The following is a 19,273-nucleotide window of genomic DNA, read 5'->3' on the forward strand; positions in this document are numbered from 1 at the left end:
GGGTTCTTTGCCTTTACTCCTTAGTTGACATATCGCCAGCATTGGCTCTACTTCCGGTGGAGTGTTGAGACGCGAAGTTAGCTGGGCATCATATGTAGCATCCTGAATGTCGGGGATCAGGCATCCGAGGGCATCTGTTAAACATTTGAGAGCCGACCTTTGAGTGTGTGGCTTGATTAGAAAGAGCCAGTATGCGTCGGAGGTTAAAGTATTTACTCCAGCGATTAACCTTCCCTGCTCTTCCAAGTCATGATAATTTGTTTGTTCTATCATGTTTGCTGTTGTTATGCTTCCAGGTGTGCACTGGGAGATCATGTTTGCCAAATAGAGTGTGTCGTTGACTAGATCGATTATATTGCTGGCAATCATTTTACACCTTGAGGCCGCCCTTTCTGCTTTCATTACCTGGGTGTTCCATTCCGTGAAGAGTATGTCCTTGTACGTTTCATAGATTCGGGGCAAATTTGCCGCTTTCCCCTCTTCAGAATCTTGCCACTCAAGATAATCGGATATGGCTTCTTCGGCCTGATCTAGCTCATTTCTGGCCTTCTCTATTTGCGCACATACTGTTGTAGATATTTCGCATAATGGCTCAGCCTTAGCAAGTTGTTGGCATAAGAGTTTGATCTGAGATATTAATGCGCCATTTATTTGAGCTGCCTCTGCTCTGAATTCGTTAACATTCTGGGTGCCCTTGATACCTTCGAGCTGTGCTGATAGTTGAGCTATTCGCTCATCTCTCAATTTCATCATCAGCTCATTTGACGCTTTCAACTGTGACAATGCCTCCGACAATTCTTTTGTCTTCTGAATCTCACTTTGGTCTATCCTTTGTCTTTCAATTTGCAGCTGTTGGGTTAACAAATTGTTTTCTTGTTGTTGAGCCAGCAACTGCTCTTCCACCTGTGCTGCCTTGTTTTTCGCTTCAATTACCTCTGCCTGTAATGCATAAATTTCATGGTCCTTGTTCTTCAACAGAAGATTTACCTCCGATGCTTTGTCGATAGTCGCTGCAGAATAAGCTCCCGCAAATTGCGACAGCTTTGTTAGATCATCGGAGGGATCCAATTCCTCCTTCCAGACCATATTGCCCGTGATTGTTTGCTCAGGAAAGATAGAAGGTTGATCAAGCCTTCGTCTTTTCTTAGAGCGTTTAATAACGGCTCTATGCTTTGGGCTGTAGAAAATATCCAGGGGAGGAATTTCTTCCACCTGGAGAACAATTTGATCGGAAGGGTCTTTATTGATTACCTCGACATCCTGTGAAATGGGTGGGCCGCTGGTTCCTCCTAGAACCTGAGAAGAAGTGGTATCGGGCGCATCGCTTGTTTTAGAGGTGTCTGTGTCTTTGGAGCCTTCCTTACCACTGATAATGGAATTGAATTGGTTCCATTGTTTAATCAATTCAGGATCGGTGGAGGTTTGCTTATGTTGCTCTGTAGGGGCTTTGCTCCGTTCTTTTTCTTGTTCTAACTTCTGCTGTTCTTCAAGTGCTTTTTGCTGCTGCTCCTCTTGCTGCTGCTGCATTAATGGTGTTTTTAAGGCCTGCTACCCATTAAATGACCTTTACACTGTTATTCAGCTGAATGACCCCCTAACGCGTGCAACAGATATGATAATGTTTTAGACGCAAGTATTCGTTAATCGAAGGGGCAAAGTTATTAAATACACATGCATTACATTATCCCTGCATTTAACGACATTTTGAAATCTGCGCTTTATCAACCGGATTTAATATAACTTTAAAGGTTGAAGCAATCACCTTTTAAGAACTCTAATCACCGTTGAATGACATCGCATCGCATCGGGGGTGTGAGTGATACTATCGTTTGGAAGAGGTCTTGGCGAATGCCGATTGCGATACCGCATCGGACTAGCGCGTGAACGTATTACCAGATGCATATTAAGTGATTTGCTGACTTCCGATAGCGATATCGCATCGCATCGGGGAAAAACCTGAGCGCCTTATGAGAGTGCATGGGATTCCGCCGACCGCCGATAGCGATATCGCATCGGGTCGGGGTTTATAACTTAAAGTGTTTTCCCACAAGAGGCAGTGTCGATAGCCGATCGCCGATATAGCGTCGCATCGGGGTGTAAGATATGTGCTCTTTTTGTGTATGCATTGAATACCGCCGATCGCCGATAGCGATATCGCATCGGCAAAGACCAAAGTGCCATTTAAATGCGTCTCTCTTGTTATTGCGATATGCGATCTTGCGATCGCTTTATCGCAATAACAAAAGATTGTTTTATTTTGGGAACATTGTTATTCGAAAGAGGCTTCAATTCACAAACCCATTTGATTATCATACCTTTTTCGAACAAATTCATTAATGCCAATTAATTTTTTTTAAAAGGGACCCATTTCATATGTTGATTGTTATGAATACAGATGATATGAAATGGGGGGTTGTTGTAGGGCACAACAATTGGCGATTCGTTGGTAGAACCAGTTATCTCTGAAATTAATACAAACACTCAAGTTTTTCAAAAATAGAAACTCAATCAGAAGGAGAAACTTCTAATATAACTAGATATTCATGTGTTCTGACCAAAAATGAACTTATTCTGTTGACTTCTTCCCATTTAGTTTCAAGAAAATAAACACATTCTAAGTTTTTAAAATAGGCCCTTATTGGTTTATAATGATAAAACAGAAAACTTTCCCAAATCAGCTTTTATAATTAACCCCTCTGTCATAGGTAGAGCCTCTGTTGCCAGCAGACGTTTATAGTCTCGACAGGGATACCATTTAACCATAGTATTGTCCACTTTTCCATTCACATAAGAGTGTGATTAACAGAATGAATCCAAAATATGTTTTCATATTTTATCTTTCACCCGTTTTTCTTAGTAATTAATAAGATAAAAAGCCACTGTCCTGGTTTGGTGGCCAGCTAATGACAATGCCACTCACTGGTAATAATTTAACTGAGCAAGCTGGCTCGTGATGAGACCCCTTGTCTTGATATTTCAAGTCATTACCCTGTTTTGGTAGGCAGTATTGGTAATGTCAGTCAAGCTATTTCCCTATGAACATGGTAAGCAGGCTTATAATAAGACCTCTTATCTTTAATCTTTTATATTTTAGAATTACACTCTGAGTAATCATAACCTTTAGTGAATGGGGTGAACAATTTTCTCCTTAAGAGCAAATGGATGACAGGTGAAGAGTTGAAGATACTGAAAATGGGTTAGCTTCTATCTTTTAACAGATAACCTTTGGAGACTAGTTTTGAAAACAGAAAATGATTCAGAACTTTTACCTCTTGAGAGGAGTCTTCAAAATTTAGATTATAGTTTCAGAACACAAGGATATCTAGTTTCCTAGAAACTATTTCTTTTGATTGAGGGTTCTATTATCTAAAAACAAATATTTATATTATTTTTGTGAGACAGCTTCCTCAAACACAACAAAAGGTCAATGGAGATACTCTTCAGTTTTATTTCCTACCAATCCTACAAACTACGCAAATCTACAAAGGAGAAGGGGTTACCTTCTCAATTAAAGAATTTCTTCAGGATCAGGCCATTGACAGGGAGAGAATCTCTCATCCCTGATAAGTCTTGCAATATAAAAGTTGAATGTCCTATCTTTTCACAGATCTGAAATGGTCCAAGCCACATTTTCTGAAATTTGGTATGCTTACCTTTATCCTCATGGGCCTTGTCCCATTTGAGAACTAAATCACCAACTTGAAGTTGTTTGGAATCGGATGATGCTGAGTCAAAAGATGCTTTAATGATTTGTTGATGTTTGGCATGAGTGATTCTGGCTTTTTCCCTCTCTTCTTCTAATTTGAGAATTTGGTCATGTCTAAGTTGGATAGAAGAAGAAGGAGTTTCTTCAATGTATTGTACTAGGGCTAAAGAGGGAAGAACAAGATTCGTAGGCAACACGACTTCTTTTCCATACACCAGATTGAAAGGAGAGGTTCCTATAGAAGCCTTTTGTGTTATTCTATCAGCCCATAATGCAAAGATCAAAGATTTATGCCAGTTTCTATGATTCTGTTCAACAGTTCGCTTAATGATTTTGATGAGATTCTTATTAGTAGATTCGGCTAAACCGTTTCCCTGGGGATAATAATTGGAAGAATATTTCAGTTTAAACCCCCTTTTAATAGCAAAATCATACATAGCGTTTCCTGAGAAATAGGAAGCATTATCAAAAACAAGAGCGTTTGGAACACCAAACCTGGTGATGATGAATTGGTCAATGAATTGTATGATTGCTTCTGAATTTGCTGCCTTCAAAGGAATAGCCTCTACCCATTTAGTAAAATAATCGGTAGCGGTGAGGATATACCTATGTTGTTTGGAAGATGGTGGAGTAATTTCTCCGATGATATCTAATCCCCATTGTTCGAATGGCTGTTCAATGTTGACAGGTTGCAGAGGGAAAGCTGATTTCCGTTGTCTTCCACCAGATGTTTGGCAATTAAGGCATTTTCTTACGTATTCATGGCAATCTCTAAATAGAGTGGGCCAATAATATCCAGCATGAATAACCTTGTGAGCTGTTGTGTCAGCTCCAAAATGTCCCCCAGCTGGTCCATCATGTAATTCCTGCAAAACCTTTTGAGCTTCAGGTTTCTCAAGACATCTTAACAGGATAGAATCATAATTTTGTTTAAACAACACATCATCAATGAGAGTGAAATTCTTAGCTTTTAACCTAATGGCCCTTTTATTCTTGTAAGATAAATTTGGAGGAGCATAACCGTTCTTCAAATAAAATATTAAATCTGCATATTGAGATTCAGAATCAGTGACACTTATCTGATTGATTGATTTAGTCTGATCCATCTCGCTTGATTCAGGAATGTTTGATGCTCCTGCCAATATCCTGCAAAAACCTTGACCTCTAACAATCTTCGCTGGCTTTATTTCTAAGTCATACTCTTGAAGCGCTGTAACCCAATTGGCTCTTTTTTCACCCAATTCTTTCTGAATTAATAGTTGTCTTACCGCTGGGAAAGGAACTATAACTTTTGTGTGGGTTTTCAAAAGGAAGGGTCTATAATGTTTGATTGCTTTGAATACAGCAAAGGCTTGTTTCTCCACATCAGAATAATTCAATTCGGCACCTTGAAGATTTGAACTGAAAAATGATATGGGTGCTTCTAAGTTATTATCATTCAATTGTGTGAGTACTGCGGCATATGAAGTGTTGGATGCAATAGTATATAGTGTAAAATGATTAGAAAAATTTGGAGTATTCAAGGCTGGGGCATGGATTATTGATTGTTTGATAACATCAAAAGCTTGCTTTTCTTCTGATCCCCATTTGAAGACTGAATTCTTCTTGATCATTGTCTAAAGTGGTAATACAATCTGCGAAAAATCTGGAATAAATCGTTTGACAAAATTAATCTGACCCAAAAATGACTGCATTGATTTTTTGTTGTGTGGGAAAGGGATTTCAGAAATTTCCCTAATCCGATCAGGATCAATATAAATGCCATCCTTAGATACAATAAAACCTAAGAGTTTGCCTTGGTCGAGAGCAAAGAAAGACTTCTTTGGGTTGAGAGAGATACCATACCTTCTGCATCGCTGAAAAATTTGATTCAAGTCATGTAAATGATCATATCTCTTTTTAGAATATACAGTAATATCATCAAGATAGACGACTACTGTTCGATTAATCAACCCTCTAAAGGCTATATCCATGGCTCTCTGGAATGTCGCACCTGCATTTATGAGTCCAAAGGGAATTTTTTGATATGCATATGTTCTCCATTTTGTTCTGAATGTGGTTTTAAGTTTGTCATCAGGATGAACCAGAACTTGGTTGTATCCTGAGAATCCATCGAGAAAGGACATCAATTCAGAGCCTGCTACTGATTGGAGGATTTTCTCCATAGTAGGCAATGGGAAGTTGTCTTTTAAGCTTGCTTTGTTCAGATTCCTGAAATCAATACAAATTCGAATGTCGCCATTTTTCTTTCTGACTGGCACCATATTAGAAACCCAGTTTGAGTGTCAGACCGGGAAAATAATCTTGGCTTTCAACAGCTTGTTGAGCTCCGACTTTATCTAGTTTTCCAAGTTTGGATGAATTTTTCTTAATTTCTGCTGAATCGGCTTCTGATTGGGAAGCATAGGAATAGTATGCTGAATAATGGATGTTTCATATGTCTTCAGGTCATCATACTTCCAAGCAAAAACTTGTTTGTTCTTCTTTAACAGTTTAATAAATGCTTCCTTTTCTTCCACGGAAAGTCCTAAACCTAAATTGATATTTTGAGGAGCTTGCTCAGTACCTAGATTTATCAACTCAAACCTAAGGGTAGAACTTTGAAGCTTTGCATTAATTACAGGTTTAAACCTGTCTTTGATATCATAAAGATCTTCTAATTTTACCACTGGTTTAGGGATCGAATTTTCTTTGGGTACTTCTTTCATCTGGGAATCATGATCATCTTCCTCAATAACTTGCTTATCATAAGAATTCTCCGAAGTTAAAAATTGCAAAATATCATCATCATGATTAAATACTCTCCAATTAGTGACATTGTCAGGAATTGAAGGTCTGAAAAGTAATTCTACAGAAAATCTATCAAGGCTGTAGTCTTCAGAAGGTAGAAGCTTTGAAGCTACATTGGCTAGTAAATCTGCGGCTGAATTTTGAGATCGAGGTATAGAAGAAATGTTGAATGCCAAAAAGTGTGAGGTAAGCTCTTGTACGAGCGATTGGTAATGTTTAAGGTGAGTCGAAAGGCAATGAATTGCATTTCTAACCTGTTTGACAATGATTTCCGAATCGCCGAATACCTTTAGATATCGCACCTCCAAGCCGATTGCTTTGTATAATCCTTGGATTAAAGCTTCATATTCGGCTGTATTATTAGTGCACTCAAACTCTAACCTACAAGACAACATTGTCTTTTCTCCTTGCGGACTAACCAATATACATCCAGCTCCTGAACCTTCAGTGGACTTAGAGCCATCAAAATACAGAGACCAAAATAAAGGAATATTAACAAAAGTATCTACATTTTTCTCAGCATCATTAAAACATCTGGACCTATCAGTTTGTGAAAAATTTTCTATTTGAGATGTAAAATGATTGACTGAAAAAGGAGATGGTTGGGCAACAAAGTTGCCAAAGAATGATTCTGCCGAATAATTCCCCAAAATGTTGTTGTTGAATGCCACAGGTTGGTTTTCTTGCTCGAATTCAGTAACTGTGTGGGTCATATGCTTCTCACGATCGATCCTTATTTGATTTGGCTTTCCCTTGTAGGGAAGCCACATATGTGACCAATCTGTAGAAATATACCCGTGCAGTTTTTCGGACCAATCTCTGCTCAATATTAAACCATAGAATTCAGGTATGTCGGCAATTAAAATGTCAATTCTTTGTACAACCCTAGGGTCGGCAGATAACCTGATGGTTACAGAATTAATTTCTCCAACAACCTGCACTTTAGTCCTATCCAACTGCACAATATGAGTGGCAGACTTCTGGGGTTCAATATTTAGCTTAGAGCAAACTGAAGCTGGCATTATATTAGATGAAGCCCCTGAATCAATTAAACAGTTGTGCAGGTTTCTATTATAAATCTCATATGTCAGCAGGAAGGGTGGAGTGTGAGAATTTGATTTATCTCCAATTAGAACTGAATTAGTAGCTTCAACCAGACCTGCAGGAGGCTGGACTTGATCGTTGGCAGCTCTTGTACTGGGAAGAGGAGTAGAGGGAACAACATTCAATTCTTTGAGAAGTAACTTTTGTTGATGTTTTAATTTGCTAAGCTCAAACATAGTTATATTTGCCTTAGTTTTCTTCATGTCATCAACAATGTTATATTCCATTGAATCAGATATCACTAATGTCTTGGATGTTGAAGGAGAATTAGAAGTTGAAGGCTGATTTTGGGGAGCTACTACAGGCGATTTCTTAGGGGGAACTTTTTCTTTTGCTGTAGAAGCACCTGCACTTCTTTTCTTCGATGTTGCCTGAGCAGGTTCGGAAGTACTTTTACTTCTTGTAGTAACCGGAAAGGCTTCTTCTTCATTCTCAGTATCAGAGTTTGGGAGTATAAAATCCCACATTCCATGGCATTCAGCTACTTCTTCTTCATCATCGGTTTGTAAAGTTGTTTCCTCTTCCTCTTCTTCTTGGTCTGAGTCTGCATTGGATATAACATTGGGCGGCTTTGATTCAGTTTTCTTGTAAGTTCTAAATGGTCTTTTATTTGAGGTTTCGGCCACCTGCTTCTTGATGTCAACCATTTCGTTAGACAATGTTTTAAGGACCTTTTGTAAACCTTCCATGTCATAGGGGTCCTTTGGGGTTTTCTTCTTGGAATCTTCTTTAAACGAGACTTTTTTAGCTTTTTGGTCTTCTAGAGCAGCTTTCTTCTCAAGAGCATTAATGCGCTTTTCAACAGCAAGTGCTTCTTTCATGTTTTCAGCTAAGGTAGGTTTCCCAACCCTGTCTACAAAAATAGCTATGTTGGCAGGTAGGGTGGTAATATACCATTCGCTTCGGATTTGTTCACTTGGTTTAGAATCGGTAGGGATTTTATTCAGGAGTTTATTAAATCTGGCATTAAACTCCTTTATTGGTTCCCTGTGCTCTATCCTTAGATTGGAGAGATCGTTTATTAAAGTAGCTAAGGACCTATCATCTCCATACTTGGTAAGAAACTGTTCTTGGCATGTGTTCCAACTGGTAATTGAACTAGCAGGTAAGGAAAAATACCAGGATCCTGCTGATCCTTGTAAGGTATAGGGGAAGAGTCTTACAACAACATCTTGCTCTGTCACTCCTTTTAAGTTAACTGCCAACATAAAATTGTTAATATGTTCTTCAGCTTGGGTTCCGTTATCTGGATTAAATTTAGGCAGCCATTTTTCGGGAGCATCTGGTAGATCATGCAATGGTCCGGGCATGTTGACTGCACCTGGCCTAGTCCATGGGTCTGCCATTGTGCTAGCGACAGTGGTTGACACTACTGTTGGAATTCCAGATGTTTGGGGAGGTATCAAAGATGAAGAGTGAATAGGTTGGGATATTGAGGCTCCTGTTCCCTGATGAACAACAATATGTAATGGAGGAGTGGGTGGTTGACTTTGCAGATGAGGAGATGAAATGGAGGATGTGGAAGAAAAATCCCCACTATCAGATCCTTCAGTATTTTTCTTTGGCTTTTTCCTTTTGGGTAAAGGAAACTCAGTGGGTTCAATACCAAGTTTTTCGCTCTGAAGTCTGGTAAGAGGATGAGTGAGGTTGAACTGCGAAGTCGCACTGCTTTCTGATATCTCAGATTTCTGTGGTGAGATCGAGAAGCTCTGAAGTTTATGGATTAGAGACTGGACTTCAGGAGATTCAAGACTTAGCTGTTCTGGGATATGATGGGATTGAGCAGTGGTGGTAGATTCCTCTTCTTCTTGGTTATGGGCTGGCGAACCAGCATGTAATTGAGAAGAACGAGGAGATTTGGAGGGAGAATTACTCTTAGAATGACTTGCCGATTTAGGTCTGCTTGCCATTCACAGTCAATGCCCTCCTTCTAGCGCCAAAAATGTTGATGCCTCGAAAATCGCTGCAACAACATTGGGGAAACCACCCGGTCCGGACCTTAGTACAGCTCCTTTTCCGTTTGGAATAGTGGCTCCGACTAGGGATGATGGGACCAGTTTCCCAGAAATATAGATAAATGGGATGGATGAGTGACTTTTAAACTATTCTAGCGATAAGCGATGGACTAAAACTATCAGCAGGAATATAACAACTATAATCTATCCCGGGGAGTTATCGATTTCTAAAGCGTAGCGTTTGATAATCTGTGCTTTAAGGCAGGCATATAGATGACTCTAACACTAAAGCATAAAGGTTTAAACCATTTAAGATTGCTCTGCATAATTAGTTATGCAGAGCGATAATAGCGAATTACTACACTTAGTCATTTATATCATTGCTACATGCATGAGTAAAAGAGATAACAAATCACAAAACATTCAATAGTGAAATGAAATGAAGATTTGCTGTTATATCGCATACATGTATTCAACAATAGCAAAGATACTAACACAGCAATTCATATAATAAGAAAGAACACAGATACAGATAATAGTACCATGTAAGCTGCTCGATCAATCCAGTATATTAATCACTATGTCGCAGTCCTTCCTTCTAATCAGAAAGCATTCCAAACAACAGACAGTCATGCGCAATTGTGTAAAACAACCTTCTAATCAAAATTAAGAACCGTTGGTCGAGTTTCACAAAAGAATATAGACTGAAGCACAATAGTGCAAACTTCAGCCTTTAAGTCTATTACAAAATTTTACGACCTTTTCCAAAACAATGAAAGGGTCTATAAATACTATACTAATCTAAATATCTAAACAACTGAAAAGCTATTAAATTGGCATCAATAAATGTTTTTTCCATCTTTCTTGGCGATCTGGCAGTTGGCGGCAATGCTTCATTCGGTGGGTTCTTTGCCTTTACTCCTTAGCTGACATATCGCCAGCATTGGCTCTACTTCCGGTGGAGTGTTGAGACGCGAAGTTAGCTGGGCATCATATGTAGCATCCTGAATGTCGGGGATCAGGCATCCGAGGGCATCTGTTAAACATTTGAGAGCCGACCTTTGAGTGTGTGGCTTGATTAGAAAGAGCCAGTATGCGTCGGAGGTTAAAGTATTTACTCCAGCGATTAACCTTCCCTGCTCTTCCAAGTCATGATAATTTGTTTGTTCTATCATGTTTGCTGTTGTTATGCTTCCAGGTGTGCACTGGGAGATCATGTTTGCCAAATAGAGTGTGTCGTTGACTAGATCGATTATATTGCTGGCAATCATTTTACACCTTGAGGCCGCCCTTTCTGCTTTCATTACCTGGGTGTTCCATTCCGTGAAGAGTATGTCCTTGTACGTTTCATAGATTCGGGGCAAATTTGCCGCTTTCCCCTCTTCAAAATCTTGCCACTCAAGATAATCGGATATGGCTTCTTCGGCCTGATCTAGCTCATTTCTGGCCTTCTCTATTTGCGCACACACTGTTGTAGATATTTCGCATAATGGCTCAGCCTTAGCAAGTTGTTGGCATAAGAGTCTGATCTGAGATATTAATGCGCCATTTATTTGAGCTGCCTCTGCTCTGAATTCGTTAACATTCTGGGTGCCCTTGATACCTTCGAGCTGTGCTGATAGTTGAGCTATTCGCTCATCTCTCGATTTCATCATCAGCTCATTTGACGCTTTCAACTGTGACAATGCCTCCGACAATTCTTTTGCCTTCTGAATCTCACTTTGGTCTATCCTTTGTCTTTCAATTTGCAGCTGCTGGGTTAACAAATTGTTTTCTTGTTGTTGAGCCAGCAACTGCTCTTCCACCTGTGCTGCCTTGTTTTTCGCTTCAATTACCTCTGCCTGTAATGCATAAATTTCATGGTCCTTGTTCTTCAACAGAAGATTTACCTCCGATGCTTTGTCGATAGTCGCTGCAGAATAAGCTCCCGCAAATTGCGACAGCTTTGTTAGATCATCGGAGGGATCCAATTCCTCCTTCCAGACCATATTGCCCGTGATTGTTTGCTCAGGAAAGATAGAAGGTTGATCAAGCCTTCGTCTTTTCTTAGAGCGTTTAATAACGGCTCTATGCTTTGGGCTGTAGAAAATATCCAGGGGAGGAATTTCTTCCACCTGGAGAACAATTTGATCGGAAGGGTCTTTATTGATTACCTCGACATCCTGTGAAATGGGTGGGCCGCTGGTTCCTCCTAGAACCTGAGAAGAAGTGGTATCGGGCGCATCGCTTGTTTTAGAGGTGTCTGTGTCTTTGGAGCCTTCCTTACCACTGATAATGGAATCGAATTGGTTCCATTGTTTAATCAATTCAGGATCGGTGGAGGTTTGCTTATGTTGCTCTGTAGGGGCTTTGCTCCGTTCTTTTTCTTGTTCTAACTTCTGCTGTTCTTCAAGTGCTTTTTGCTGCTGCTCCTCTTGCGCTTTCTGCTGCTGCTCCTCCAATTCCTTTTTCTGCCTATCTGCCAGTTCTTTCTTTAGTTTCTCTTCTTCCTTCTTCTTCCTCTGTGCCTCTATCTCTTTCTGCTTTCTTTGCTCTTTATCCTTCTGTGCCTTTTGCTCTTTTCTTTGCTTCTCTGCCTGCAGCTTCTTCTGCCTTTCCTCCTGTTGTTTATCCTGTTCTTTAGTTGTAACAGGAGGTGGATGTATCTGTTGCCGACCAGGCTCGCTTGAGGAAGACACTGGGGTTGTGGATAATAAATCTAGAGGCAGAGTTTGTAACCTCTGCTCCCTAAGTTTATTAAACTCAGTCAACGCCTCATCGTTATATTTCATTCTGGCAAGCTGTTTGGTTTGAATTATTGTATCGGCACCTGCGAACAGGTCATCAAACATATCTTCTTGATGATCAACTTTTGTCAATTTTGCTTGTTCTAGGGCAGTGTAGGCAGTTTGCTTTGGATCATAGAGTCTGTTTGGGATAGTGGCCAGGGATAAGGTTTGGAGTTTTGTCGCTTCTTTTTCTGCATGCTTGTAATTAAGGAGAGTAAAAACCCCAATTCTCAAAGGAAAAGAGGGCCAACCTCTCTTCTTCTCCTCTTTGAGAGTTTGTGTGACACTCTCGGCCATAATCTGGTAGCAGATTTCCCGGGCTAACAGTTTGTCTGGGATATATAAAGGGAGGACATGCGGCCTAGCCTTACTCCCAAAAACTCTGATATAGGTGAAATGCTCTTCCCCAAACCAACTTGCTACGGCTGGTAAGTCAAAAGAAGCTTCATAGGAAATTCTGGGAATGGGTTTGTCATAAATAGAATAGTGAATGGGCACCATGAAACCATTACAAATTTGGTACAAATGGTCCTTGTAAGAGGACTTCCACAATTTCTGATGGTATAAATGAATGGGTGTTGGATCTTGGGTGGTCCATCTCCAACCGAGGACAGGAAACTCAGAATTAAAACACAGGGTATCCATAATGTAAGCAGTATAATAAAACGGTGGGATTTTCCTTTCGGTAACTATGGTTTTGGCTCTAAATTCACGAACAGCTGTGACCAACTTATCAGAAAGAATAGTGGCCCAATCCATAATTATACTATTGACCGCCGCTTCCATTAGGGGAACCATGTCAATATTGATATTAGCGGAGTCAGGTAATCCCCACAATCTACACATCATAATCCCCGCATAGCAATAGGGAGAAGCCAAAGAAGCGTTGGAGTACTTACCCGAACTTTCATGCTTGTGTTTGGCTGGGTTCTGCCTCCAATCTCGGAGGGGTTCGGATGGTGATTCATTTTCTTTCACGAACTTCTCCACGAAGGCTCTGTTATAGACTAGCTCCGGTTCAGGCAAATGATACATTCGCCTCAGGTCATCAGGCTTGAACGACCCGAAAATCCTTCCATCCCTTGTATGAAAAGTTCTATCAGTGATGGGGATTTCTTCAATTGCCCAGCGTACCACATCTGTGTAAGGGAGGACCTGCTCTCTGGCCGCTATTCTGTATAAAAAGGAGTCGGCCAAGTCTTTGAGAGTTGCATCAGACTTCCTTAGTACATCCACACTAGCCTTTGTCACTGTCTTCACCGGTTGCTCGGCCTCTAACAGATTATATGTGCCCTGCCATGTAGTCCTAGCAAGACCAGTGCACGTAGTATCTGAGATTAGGCCTTTCTTCAAAACTATGGCAGCTTGACCTGCAACCGGTGTTGCAATGGAACCAGCAGTCTTCTTGTGTTTCTTCCCCATCATGTTCAGGCTTTTCTCAACAACCGAACTCTACACAAATGCAAGAGAAATCGTAACACGAAAAATAGTGGAGACAAAGCATAATGGGAAAGATATATATCACTTGAAGCGTGGCGATATTAATTTTCAAAAGTGGCTGTGGATCAAATCACTGGTAAGAGATTACATATGCATTATTGGTGTTTTTAAGGCCTGCTACCCATTAAATGACCTTTACACTGTTATTCAGCTGAATGACCCCCTAACGCGTGCAACAGATATGATAATGTTTTAGACGCAAGTATTCGTTAATCGAAGGGGCAAAGTTATTAAATACGCATGCATTACATTATCCCTGCATTTAACGGCATTTTGAAATCTGCGCTTTATCAACCGGATTTAATATAACTTTAAAGGTTGAAGCAATCACCTTTTAAGAACTCTAATCACCGTTGAATGACATCGCATCGCATCAGGGGTGTGAGTGATACTATCGTTTGGAAGAGGTCTTGGCGAATGCCGATTGCGATACCGCATCGGACTAGCGCGTGAACGTATTACCAGATGCATATTAAGTGATTTTCCGACTTTCGATAGCGATATCGCATCGCATCAGGGAAAAACCTGAGCGCCTTATGAGAGTGCATGGGATTCCGCCGACCGCCGATAGCGATATCGCATCGGGTCGGGGTTTATAACTTAAAGTGTTTTCCCACAAGAGGCAGTGTCGATAGCCGATATAGCGTCGCATCGGGGTGTAAGATATGTGCTCTTTTTGTGTATGCATTGAATACCGCCGATCGCCGATAGTGATATCGCATCGGCAAAGACCAAAGTGCCATTTAAATGCGTCTCTCTTGTTACTGCGATATTGCGATCTTGCGATCGCTTTATCGCAATAACAAAAGATTGTTTTATTTTGGGAACATTGTTATTCGAAAGAGGCTTCAATTCACAAACCCATTTGATTATCATACCTTTTTCGAACAAATTCATTAATGCCAATTAATTTTTTTTAAAAGGGACCCATTTCATATGTTGATTGTTATGAATACAGATGATATGAAATGGGGGTTGTTGTAGGGCACAACAGGATGATAAGCAGTACTGAAATTTAGTTGAGTTCCCAATTCTCCAAACATAGTTTTCGAAAATACCGATGTAAATTTTACATCACGGTCAGAAATTATTGTTTTTGGTAAAACGTGCAGCCTAAAAATATTTTGCATAAAAATATGGGCAATCTGCACAACTCTATAAGTAGATTGCACTGGTATAAAATGAGCTGATTTGCTTAGCTTGTCCACCACCACCATGATGCAATCATTTTTTTTCTTGACTTGTGTAACCCTGTTATGAAGTCCATAAATATGGTTTCCCATTTCCACTCCGAAATTGGTAGTGGATGTAATAACCCAACAGGGTGCTGGTGTTCTGCTTTAATTTGTTGGCACTCTAGACAGCGGGTTAAGTATTTAGCCACATCTTTCTTCATCCCCGACCAATAATATTCTTTTCGGAGTGCAGTGATCATTTTCTGATATCCCGGGTGCCCAACATAATGACTTTTATGAAATTCATCCAAAATCAAGTTTTTAATGTTATTTTGGTTGGGCACATACAAACTTTTTTTATAATACAACATACCAGCAGCATCCATAGCATATCCTTGCTTATTTTCTTTCCTAGTTGATTTTTGAACAACTTGTCCTATTTGCTGGTATGTTGCATCTTGTTCTGTTGCCTTTTTAATTATTTCATCGAAGGTACTTCTCCCCTCGCTGCAAGAAATCTCATAGAGACATTGTATTTTTCGACTCAAAGTGTCCGCTACCCGGTTCTCTTTCCATTTCAAATGCTTAATCTCAAAGTCAAAACCACTTAGAAAATCCACCCACCATGCTTGCCTAGCATTTAAAGTGGGCTGACTAAAATAATTAGTCAAGCTGTGATGGTCCGTCAATAATAGAAACTTTTTAAAGGCGTGAATAACAGTTTCCAACTCCAAATCGTAAGCTGAATATTTCTGCTCATGTTCTTTTAATTTCCTAGACTCATAGGCGATTACCTTTCCTTCTTGCATCAGTACCCCTCCTACCCCTTCCTTACTCGCATCAGTACACACCACATAGTCCTTACCTGGATCAGCTATACTTAATATAGGTGCTGTGGTGAGCAGATGCTTGAGTTGTTCAAAACTTCTTTGGCATTATGCAGTCCATTTAAAAGTTTTTCCTTTTTTCTACAAGTGATAGGGTAAGCCACTCTCGAAAATCCTTCCACAAACCGCCTGTAGTAACCCGCTAGGCCCATGAAGGATCTTATGTCTGCCACGTCCTTTGGCACGGGCCATTCCATTATGGTCCTTATCTTTTTAGGATCCACAACAATCCCATCTTTAGTGATTATATGTCCCAAGTACTGTATTTGTTCCTTAAAGAAATCGCACTTGCTGTACTTGGCGTATAACTGGTGTTCTCGGAGAGTTTGTAATACCAATCTGAGGTGCTCCTTGTGTTCCTCCATATTCCGGGAATATATCAGTATATCGTCGATAAAAATTAACACAAACTTGTCTAAATACTGATGAAATATGCTGTTCATTAAGCACATAAAAGTTGCAGGGGCGTTGGTTAACCCAAAGGGTAACACCACAAACTCGTACTGTCCATATCGTGTTCTAAAAGCAGTTTTGATTATGTCTTCTTCTTTAATTCTAATTTGGTGGTATCCTGATCGTAAATCAATTTTTGAGAATACAATTGCCCCTTTTACCTGATCAAAAAGTTCATCAATACGGGGTAAAGGGTATTTATTCTTGATTGTCAATTTATTCAACTGACGATAGTCCATACACATATGAAGGGTCCCATCCTTCTTTTTAACGAACAACACCGGGGCTCCCCAAGGTGACACACTAGGGCGGATGTAATTTTTGTCCAACAGCTCCTGCAGCTGCATCTTTAACTCTGTCAATTCTGGTGTGCTCATTCTATAAGGAGCTCGAGATACCGGGGCTGCCCCTGGCACCAATTCAATAGTGAAGTCTATGTCCCTCTTGGGTGGTAGTCCTGGTATCTCTTATGGGAATACATCTACAAAATCTCGTATCACCGGGATACTTTCCAATGCGGCAGTTTTGTCTTTTGAGTTGGCATAACCCACTTGGATGGCATAAATCTGACATCCTTTCCTAATACACTTCGCCAATTGAGAAGCAGTTATTGGCCGAATCTGCACTGGCCTCTTAATACCTTGCATCTCCTGCTTTTCTCCGAGCTCATCCTTGTAACAGATAGTCTTTGTTTTACAGTTTATAATGGACCAATGTTTTTCCAACCAGTCCATGCCTATCAACACATCATACGAACCAAGGGGAAGCACATTTAAATCTGCCATCACCGGCTGTCCTGCTATCTTCAAAGGGCAGTTATTGACCTTAGCTAGCACACGTCTCTTTGCCCCTGTTGCCAGCTGTACTAGCCAAGGGTCTTTAAATTTAACAGTTTGTAACTTACATTGTTCCACAACCTTAGGACTAACATAGCATAACGTAGCTCCAGGATCAATTAAAACAACTACAATATAATTAGAGATCCTACCTTCAAATTCCACCATAGTCGGCTGGTATTCTGCCTGACGATATTCTAGAGTGGCATTAATTCTTGGTATACTCTGTCCCACATCGCCAACTGTAGATGCTTCATGGATCTGTGAAACCTATTTAGTTCCCTTTCGATGAGGACAGTTTTTAATGTAATGAGGCCCTCCACATCCCCAGCATTGTACTAGAGGCCTTGTTGTCCCTTCATTGTCAATTTTCAAGATTGTTCGTTGATTCTGGATTCAATGGGTGGCTTTAATCTGAGTGGGTTATTCTGTATATTTATGTTGTTTTGCCCCTTGGCAAATCCTTTGTTAACACTACCACAATTTCCTTTAGTATTCCCAGCCATCTTATTACTTCTCTTATCAACCCACCTTTTTCCTAGGATTTCTCCCTTCTGCTTACTTTGCTGATAACAAATCCTGGCCTTTCGTATCACTTCATCCATCATTTTTGGGTTATCAAACTCAATTCTTTCCCTCATTGCCAAAGGTAAACTACTGACGAACCGTTGTACCTTAGCCTTCTCCTCTCATATGTAAGGCACATAATGGAGTAACGAGGTAAATCGGGTGATAAACTCATCCATTGTTTGCTATCCAAGTCGCAGGTCATGGAATTCCCTTGCTTTCTCATCATAAAATCGTTCAGTCAGGTATCTTTCCTTGAAATATTTTTGAAAATTTTCCCAAGTTATATTTTGTTCACTTACCCCTCATACAATCTTGACCTCTTCCCACCACAGGGTGGCCTTCCCTTGTAATTGGAAAATGGCCAACTGCGCCTTGAGGTTGTGATCGTATTCATATAGCTGAAAATATTTGTTCATATTAATCAACCAAGCCTCGACTACCTCCTCCAACTCTCCATCGAAGTGTGGCAGTTTTATTTTCCAGAACTCCCCTTGTAATTCTATCCGCTGCCTCTTCGATGTCTATTGCTCAGAAGCATTATCCAAATTTTCTTCTCGATTTTCTTCCCTTCCTTCTGACTCTTCCTGTTCTGTGTGGTAGCCTTGTTCCTCCGACACTCGTTGCTGCTCAGGGCTGGGATTCAGCGGGCGCTGATTCTGCTTGTCAGATAGGCTCTTCATGATCTTTTCCTGTTCCATGGTTAACCTCGCATTATCCTCCCACAAGCGGGCCATATCGTTCTTTAATTCCTAAACTGTCTCTAATATCACAAGGTTCGTATTACGAGCCTCCTCTCCAAGTTGTACCCATAACTCAAGATTAGTTTCAGTGTTTGTTGAAGGCCCCTGACCCGCCACAAACCTGTGCGGAACACTATCCGTTCTCCTCATATCGGCTGTCGTCTATTTCCTGTGCTTAGCACAAGAAGAGAAACAAAAGAAAGGTTAATGCATTAACTGTTTTTTTTAAGTAAATACACATTATCTGTTTATTCTCCATTCACAAATTTGCCAGAGGCCACAGTTTTTGAATCCTTGGCTCTGATACCACTTGTCATATCCCCTGTTAATATATTTGGTAAAACATTATAATAAAAAAGAGTTTTGAATATGTACACGAATTACAAATTTACCATTACAGATTTATTTAACTCATAACCATTTATTGGGTTGTACAACTGCGTAATTACGACATGATTCCACTGTTGAAAATCCCAAACTTAACGTTTGGATTATATGTCAATGGTGTTGTTGCATTTATTACACATGCGCATTATCAGCTTGTTGATTTCTTAGTCTTATAGTCTTATGGTTAGTTGCTTTGGTAATCTGGATAATTCTGAATGTGCATTGAATGCCTGCATCGTCCCTTGTACGTGGCGTGGGCAAATCTTACCTGCTACAGCTTCCACCTCGGGGTCCTCATCGTATTGACAGTGGTGAGACCTGATGGGTGATCCAATGGCTGGACTTGTTTCCGACGACCTACTCCACCCTTAGTGTTGAAACGATGTCTCATTTTCCCAGTAG

The sequence above is a fragment of the Pinus tabuliformis genome, chromosome Q, assembly GCF_031772625.1.
Source record: "Pinus tabuliformis cultivar Carrire ecotype Pingquan chromosome Q, CPIR1, whole genome shotgun sequence".
In the NCBI taxonomy this organism is placed as follows: domain Eukaryota; kingdom Viridiplantae; phylum Streptophyta; class Pinopsida; order Pinales; family Pinaceae; genus Pinus; species Pinus tabuliformis.